General features: G+C 35.9%; 2 non-coding genes across 2 annotated transcripts; both read left to right on the top strand.

Annotated features, from left to right (window-relative positions):
* The first annotated feature begins 4,300 nt into the window (after nucleotides 1–4,300).
* Nucleotides 4,301–4,373, top strand: TRNAF-GAA (transfer RNA phenylalanine (anticodon GAA)). The gene has a single exon. It is a non-coding gene; the product is annotated as a tRNA-Phe (tRNA).
* A 3,171-nt stretch (nucleotides 4,374–7,544) lies between these two features.
* TRNAF-GAA (transfer RNA phenylalanine (anticodon GAA)) lies at nucleotides 7,545–7,617 on the top strand. The gene has a single exon. It is a non-coding gene; the product is annotated as a tRNA-Phe (tRNA).
* The last annotated feature ends 1,208 nt before the right edge of the window (nucleotides 7,618–8,825 follow it).

Below are 8,825 nucleotides of genomic sequence, written 5' to 3'. Positions count from 1 at the left end.
ATTATGCATGCAAATTGTGTTTTATGTGCGACCATGACCTATTCTAGAAGCACAGGGTCAGAATTATACTGGTGCATGGAGACAAACTGAAAATGTAAAAATTCAATGGCAAAATTGCTGTCTTTTTCTACTCATTCACAAATAGTCAATGAATGTTATTAAATATGTACAGCAAAATGGAAGGCGTTTCAAATAGAAATCATGCTTCAAAAAACAGTCAAATGAAAAATTATAATATATCCCTCCAGGTGTGACACTTGACATTTGCAGAGTGTCAAACCCCCCAGAAAATGTATAGATATGGCTGAAATATCTCAGTTGGGAGAGCGTTAGACTGAAGATCTAAAGGTCCCTGGTCCAATCCCGAGTTTCGGCAAAATGCTTTTTCTTCACCGTTTACATTTTAAGGAGATATTAAACAAAGCACATGGACTGATCATGATCAAAAGGCCTAAAAATCTTAACTATCTACAGAAAACAAAATGTTAAAAATTTGAGAAACGGTAACTTTTTCCTTTTGAACACATGAATGTTTTTTAGTAATTTTTCCTCTATTTTGTTTTATTTCAGATTGACTTAGCTGTAAGAGGATTAAAAGGTAACCTGATAGCTGAAACAGACAGCACTTATCAGACACTAGCTGAATGATTATAGTCAGCTTGTTTGACTTTGAAACACTGAGGCATTACTGAGACAAATGTCCTTAAAAAATATGCTGTGGACAAAGTCAAAAAGGCAAAAAACACAAGCTCCACACAGGTCCGTCATCTTTAATTTGAAATATAGGAGGTTTCTACTTTAATGGTGAGACAAAGCATCTACATATTTGACATTGCTCCAGTGAGTAGAGCCCACTTAAAAATGTATGGGTTGCTTGCCTCTGCAAGCAAAAGCTGGGCACTAAACTGGCATACTTGCAATGCAGGATGGTTCAGAGTGAAAACACCTATAGGCTGACAATAGTAATTGCAGGTGTTGATTAACTCATTGTGCAAAATAATTTCTAAAATGTGGTCACTTTGGGAGGTTTTCTGCTATTTTGGTACTCTGCAAATTTCATCTGCAAGGTATTCCTGCAAAATCTGCATTGCAAAACCCAAATAGGGCTCTTCCTTTCAAAGCCCTGCTGTGTGGCCAAACAGTAGTTTCTGAAGAAATGTGGTGCATCACCGTATTTGTGAGAAATCTAACATTTCTAATATCCAAACAAAATAAATGGAGGTTTAAAAATTAATGCAGACGAAAAGTACGCATATAAAAAATGTTATTTATTGACTTTTTTGGGGTGGTGTGACAAGTTTGTAATCACAAGGAATGGTAATATTTCTGCTGACTAGCATGGAAGGAGTTAAGTTCCAATTGCATATCAAAGTCAGGATGGCCGAGCGGTCTAAGGCGCAGCGTTCAGGTCGCAGTCTCCCCTGGAGGCGTGGGTTCAAATCCCACTTCTGATATCAACATTTAATTTCAAGAAACTTTATCTTCATTTATTGATTAGATGAGGTCAAACAAAACTTAGTAATGTGGTTTTGAAAAATTTCCTGAGAGTCTTTGGAGTGAATCTGAATTTGTCCTCTCAAAAAAGAACTCTAGGAACATCAAACACATTTTTTGTGCATATGTCTGTTGTTCTTTTGGCACTAGAAAAATCCTTTGGACAGTCAATGAGGAGGGACTATTTCACCTCTTTGTGTTCTCTGTCCCTATTAGGGTAGGGAATCAACCTTCTACAGTGCTGTCATGAAATATATCTAGAAACGGATTTGCTGGTAAGTCTACTTTCATAGTTTTCACCTCATACATCAATAGACCATAACGATACTTAATAAACAAAAACTTAACAAGTAGGTAATCATAGTTTAAAAAATGTGAAATGCCCAAGTCATTCTGACATGTTTCAGCACATTTTGGGACAAATGGTCTCACTTTTAACAATCAATAAAATATTTTCTCTAAATTTTTGTCTCTTTTTTGCTCCAATTGTTTGCATCTCATAAAAAATAAAACTTGATGTAACATTATGCATGCAAATTGTGTTTTATGTGCGACCATGACCTATTCTAGAAGCACAGGGTCAGAATTATACTGGTGCATGGAGACAAACTGAAAATGTAAAAATTCAATGGCAAAATTGCTGTCTTTTTCTACTCATTCACAAATAGTCAATGAATGTTATTAAATATGTACAGCAAAATGGAAGGCGTTTCAAATAGAAATCATGCTTCAAAAAACAGTCAAATGAAAAATTATAATATATCCCTCCAGGTGTGACACTTGACATTTGCAGAGTGTCAAACCCCCCAGAAAATGTATAGATATGGCTGAAATAGCTCAGTTGGGAGAGCGTTAGACTGAAGATCTAAAGGTCCCTAGTCCAATCCCGGGTTTCGGCAAAATGCTTTTTCTTCACCGTTTACATTTTAAGGAGATATTAAACAAAGCACATGGACTGATCATGATCAAAAGGCCTAAAAATCTTAACTATCTACAGAAAACAAAATGTTAAAAATTTGAGAAACGGTAACTTTTTCCTTTTGAACACATGAATGTTTTTTAGTAATTTTTCCTCTATTTTGTTTTATTTCAGATTGACTTAGCTGTAAGAGGATTAAAAGGTAACCTGATAGCTGAAACAGACAGCACTTATCAGACACTAGCTGAATGATTATAGTCAGCTTGTTTGACTTTGAAACACTGAGGCATTACTGAGACAAATGTCCTTAAAAAATATGCTGTGGACAAAGTCAAAAAGGCAAAAAACACAAGCTCCACACAGGTCCGTCATCTTTAATTTGAAATATAGGAGGTTTCTACTTTAATGGTGAGACAAAGCATCTACATATTTGACATTGCTCCAGTGAGTAGAGCCCACTTAAAAATGTATGGGTTGCTTGTCTCTGCAAGCAAAAGCTGGGCACTAAACTGGCATACTTGCAATGCTGGATGGTTCAGAGTGAAAACACCTATAGGCTGACAATAGTAATTGCAGGTGTTGATTAACTCATTGTGCAAAATAATTTCTAAAATGTGGTCACTTTGGGAGGTTTTCTGCTGTTTTGGTACTCTGCAAATTTCATCTGCAAGGTATTCCTGCAAAATCTGCATTGCAAAACCCAAATAGGCCTCTTCCTTTCAAAGCCCTGCTGTGTGGCCAAACAGTAGTTTCTGAAGAAATGTGGTGCATCACCGCATTTGTGAGAAATCTAACATTTCTAATATCCAAACAAAATAAATGGAGGTTTAAAAATTAATGCAGACGAAAAGTACGCATATAAAAAATGTTATTTATTGACTTTTTTGGGGTGGTGTGACAAGTTTTTAATCACAAGGAATGGTAACATTTCTGCTGACTAGCATGGAAGGAGTTAAGTTCCAATTGCATATCGAAGTCAAGATGGCAGAGTGGTCTAAGGCGCTGCGTTTAGGTTGCAGTTTCCCCTGGAGGCGTGGGTTCAAATCCCACTTCTGACCTTTAATTTCAAGAAACTTTATCTTCATGTAATGTGTTTTTGAAAAATTTCCCGAGAGTCTTTGGAGTGAATCTGAATTTGTCCTCTCAAAAAAGAACTCTAGGAACATCAAACAGATTTTTTGTGCATATGTCTGTTGTTGTTTTGGCACTAGAAAAATCCTTTGGACAGTCAATGAGGAGGGACTATTTCACCTCTTTGTGTTCTCTGTCCCTATTAGGGTAGGGAATCAACCTTCTACAGTGCTGTCATGAAATATATCTAGAAACGGATTTGCTGGTAAGTCTACTTTCATAGTTTTCACCTCATACATCAATAGACCATAACGATATTTAATAAACAAAAACTTAACAAGTAGGTAATCATAGTTTAAAAAATGTGAAATGCCCATGTCCTTCTGACATGTTTCAGCACATTTTGGGACAAATGGTCTCACTTTTAACAATCAATAAAATATTTTCTCTAAATTTTTGTCTCTTTTTTGCTCCAATTGTTTGCATCTCATAAAAAATAAAACTTGATGTAACATTATGCATGCAAATTGTGTTTTATGTGCGACCATGACCTATTCTAGAAGCACAGGGTCAGAATTATACTGGTGCATGGAGACAAACTGAAAATGTAAAAATTCAATGGCAAAATTGCTGTCTTTTTCTACTCATTCACAAATAGTTAATGAATGTTATTAAATATGTACAGCAAAATGGAAGGCGTTTCAAATAGAAATCATGCTTCAAAAAACAGTCAAATGAAAAATTATAATATATCCCTCCAGGTGTGACACTTGACATTTGCAGAGTGTCAAACCCCCCAGAAAATGTATAGATATGGCCGAAATAGCTCAGTTGGGAGAGCGTTAGACTGAAGATCTAAAGGTCCCTGGTCCAATCCCGGGTTTCGGCAAAATGCTTTTTCTTCACCGTTTACATTTTAAGGAGATATTAAACAAAGCACATGGACTGATCATGATCAAAAGGCCTAAAAATCTTAACTATCTACAGAAAACAAAATGTTAAAAATTTGAGAAACGGTAACTTTTTCCTTTTGAACACATGAATGTTTTTTAGTAATTTTTCCTCTATTTTGTTTTATTTCAGATTGACTTAGCTGTAAGAGGATTAAAAGGTAACCTGATAGCTGAAACAGACAGCACTTATCAGACACTAGCTGAATGATTATAGTCAGCTTGTTTGACTTTGAAACACTGAGGCATTACTGAGACAAATGTCCTTAAAAAATATGCTGTGGACAAAGTCAAAAAGGCAAAAAACACAAGCTGAACACAGGTCCGTCATCTTTAATTTGAAATATAGGAGGTTTCTACTTTAATGGTGAGACAAAGTATCTACATATTTGACATTGCTCCAGTGAGTAGAGCCCACTTAAAAATGTATGGGTTGCTTGTCTCTGCAAGCAAAAGCTGGGCACTAAACTGGCATACTTGCAATGCTGGATGGTTCAGAGTGAAAACACCTATAGGCTGACAATAGTAATTGCAGGTGTTGATTAACTCATTGTGCAAAATAATTTCTAAAATGTGGTCACTTTGGGAGGTTTTCTGCTGTTTTGGTACTCTGCAAATTTCATCTGCAAGGTATTCCTGCAAAATCTGCATTGCAAAACCCAAATAGGGCTCTTCCTTTCAAAGCCCTGCTGTGTGGCCAAACAGTAGTTTCTGAAGAAATGTGGTGCATCACCGCATTTGTGAGAAATCTAACATTTCTAATATCCAAACAAAATAAATGGAGGTTTAAAAATTAATGCAGACGAAAAGTACGCATATAAAAAATGTTATTTATTGACTTTTTTGGGGTGGTGTGACAAGTTTTTAATCACAAGGAATGGTAACATTTCTGCTGACTAGCATGGAAGGAGTTAAGATCCAATTGCATATCGAAGCGGTCTAAGGCGAGCGGTCTAATACCGAGCGGTCTAAGGCGCTGCGTTCAGGTCGCAGTCTCCCCTGGAGGCGTGGGTTCAAATCCCACTTCTGACATCAACATTTAATTTCAAGAAACTTTATCTTCATTTATTGATTAGATGAGGTCAAACAAAACTTAGTAATGTGGTTTTGAAAAATTTCCTGAGAGTCTTTGGAGTGAATCTGAATTTGTCCTCTCAAAAAAGAACTCTAGGAACATCAAACAGATTTTTTGTGCATATGTCTGTTGTTCTTTTGGCACTAGAAAAATCCTTTGGACAGTCAATGAGGAGGGACTATTTCACCTCTTTGTGTTCTCTGTCCCTATTAGGGTAGGGAATCAACCTTCTACAGTGCTGTCATGAAATATATCTAGAAACGGATTTGCTGGTAAGTCTACTTTCATAGTTTTCACCTCATACATCAATAGACCATAATGATACTTAATAAACAAAAACTTAACAAGTAGGTAATCATAGTTTAAAAAATGTGAAATGCCCATGTCATTCTGACATGTTTCAGCACATTTTGGGACAAATGGTCTCACTTTTAACAATCAATAAAATATTTTCTCTAAATTTTTGTCTCTTTTTTGCTCCAATTGTTTGCATCTCATAAAAAATAAAACTTGATGTAACATTATGCATGCAAATTGTGTTTTATGTGCGACCATGACCTATTCTAGAAGCACAGGGTCAGAATTATACTGGTGCATGGAGACAAACTGAAAATGTAAAAATTCAATGGCAAAATTGCTGTCTTTTTCTACTCATTCACAAATAGTTAATGAATGTTATTAAATATGTACAGCAAAATGGAAGGCGTTTCAAATAGAAATCATGCTTCAAAAAACAGTCAAATGAAAAATTATAATATATCCCTCCAGGTGTGACACTTGACATTTGCAGAGTGTCAAACCCCCCAGAAAATGTATAGATATGGCCGAAATAGCTCAGTTGGGAGAGCGTTAGACTGAAGATCTAAAGGTCCCGGGTTTCGGCAAAATGCTTTTTCTTCACCATTTACATTTTAAGGAGATATTAAACAAAGCACATGGACTGATCATGATCAAAAGGCCTAAAAATCTTAACTATCTACAGAAAACAAAATGTTAAAAATTTGAGAAACGGTAACTTTTTCCTTTTGAACACATGAATGTTTTTTAGTAATTTTTCCTCTATTTTGTTTTATTTCAGATTGACTTAGCTGTAAGAGGATTAAAAGGTAACCTGATAGCTGAAGTCAAGATGGCAGAGTGGTCTAAGGCGCTGCGTTTAGGTTGCAGTTTCCCCTGGAGGCGTGGGTTCAAATCCCACTTCTGACCTTTAATTTCAAGAAACTTTATCTTCATGTAATGTGGTTTTGAAAAATTTCCCGAGAGTCTTTGGAGTGAATCTGAATTTGTCCTCTCAAAAAAGAACTCTAGGAACATCAAACAGATTTTTTGTGCATATGTCTGTTGTTGTTTTGGCACTAGAAAAATCCTTTGGACAGTCAATGAGGAGGGACTATTTCACCTCTTTGTGTTCTCTGTCCCTATTAGGGTAGGGAATCAACCTTCTACAGTGCTGTCATGAAATATATCTAGAAACGGATTTGCTGGTAAGTCTACTTTCATAGTTTTCACCTCATACATCAATAGACCATAACGATATTTAATAAACAAAAACTTAACAAGTATGTAATCATAGTTTAAAAAATGTGAAATGCCCATGTCCTTCTGACATGTTTCAGCACATTTTGGGACAAATGGTCTCACTTTTAACAATCAATAAAATATTTTCTCTAAATTTTTGTCTCTTTTTTGCTCCAATTGTTTGCATCTCATAAAAAATAAAACTTGATGTAACATTATGCATGCAAATTGTGTTTTATGTGCGACCATGACCTATTCTAGAAGCACAGGGTCAGAATTATACTGGTGCATGGAGACAAACTGAAAATGTAAAAATTCAATGGCAAAATTGCTGTCTTTTTCTACTCATTCACAAATAGTTAATGAATGTTATTAAATATGTACAGCAAAATGGAAGGCGTTTCAAATAGAAATCATGCTTCAAAAAACAGTCAAATGAAAAATTATAATATATCCCTCCAGGTGTGACACTTGACATTTGCAGAGTGTCAAACCCCCCAGAAAATGTATAGATATGGCCGAAATAGCTCAGTTGGGAGAGCGTTAGACTGAAGATCTAAAGGTCCCTGGTCCAATCCCGGGTTTCGGCAAAATGCTTTTTCTTCACCGTTTACATTTTAAGGAGATATTAAACAAAGCACATGGACTGATCATGATCAAAAGGCCTAAAAATCTTAACTATCTACAGAAAACAAAATGTTAAAAATTTGAGAAACGGTAACTTTTTCCTTTTGAACACATGAATGTTTTTTAGTAATTTTTCCTCTATTTTGTTTTATTTCAGATTGACTTAGCTGTAAGAGGATTAAAAGGTAACCTGATAGCTGAAACAGACAGCACTTATCAGACACTAGCTGAATGATTATAGTCAGCTTGTTTGACTTTGAAACACTGAGGCATTACTGAGACAAATGTCCTTAAAAAATATGCTGTGGACAAAGTCAAAAAGGCAAAAAACACAAGCTGAACACAGGTCCGTCATCTTTAATTTGAAATATAGGAGGTTTCTACTTTAATGGTGAGACAAAGTATCTACATATTTGACATTGCTCCAGTGAGTAGAGCCCACTTAAAAATGTATGGGTTGCTTGTCTCTGCAAGCAAAAGCTGGGCACTAAACTGGCATACTTGCAATGCTGGATGGTTCAGAGTGAAAACACCTATAGGCTGACAATAGTAATTGCAGGTGTTGATTAACTCATTGTGCAAAATAATTTCTAAAATGTGGTCACTTTGGGAGGTTTTCTGCTGTTTTGGTACTCTGCAAATTTCATCTGCAAGGTATTCCTGCAAAATCTGCATTGCAAAACCCAAATAGGGCTCTTCCTTTCAAAGCCCTGCTGTGTGGCCAAACAGTAGTTTCTGAAGAAATGTGGTGCATCACCGCATTTGTGAGAAATCTAACATTTCTAATATCCAAACAAAATAAATGGAGGTTTAAAAATTAATGCAGACGAAAAGTACGCATATAAAAAATGTTATTTATTGACTTTTTTGGGGTGGTGTGACAAGTTTTTAATCACAAGGAATGGTAACATTTCTGCTGACTAGCATGGAAGGAGTTAAGATCCAATTGCATATCGAAGCGGTCTAAGGCGAGCGGTCTAATACCGAGCGGTCTAAGGCGCTGCGTTCAGGTCGCAGTCTCCCCTGGAGGCGTGGGTTCAAATCCCACTTCTGACATCAACATTTAATTTCAAGAAACTTTATCTTCATTTATTGATTAGATGAGGTCAAACAAAACTTAGTAATGTGGTTTTGAAAAATTTCCTGAGAGTCTTTGGAGTGAATCTGAATT

Source organism: Dendrobates tinctorius, unplaced genomic scaffold (assembly GCF_039654945.1).
Source record: "Dendrobates tinctorius isolate UK_male_01 unplaced genomic scaffold, ASM3965494v1 ptg000184l, whole genome shotgun sequence".
Lineage (NCBI taxonomy): Eukaryota > Metazoa > Chordata > Amphibia > Anura > Dendrobatidae > Dendrobates > Dendrobates tinctorius.
Note: the sequence above shows the minus strand (reverse complement) of the source record. Positions and strands in the feature narration are given on the sequence as shown.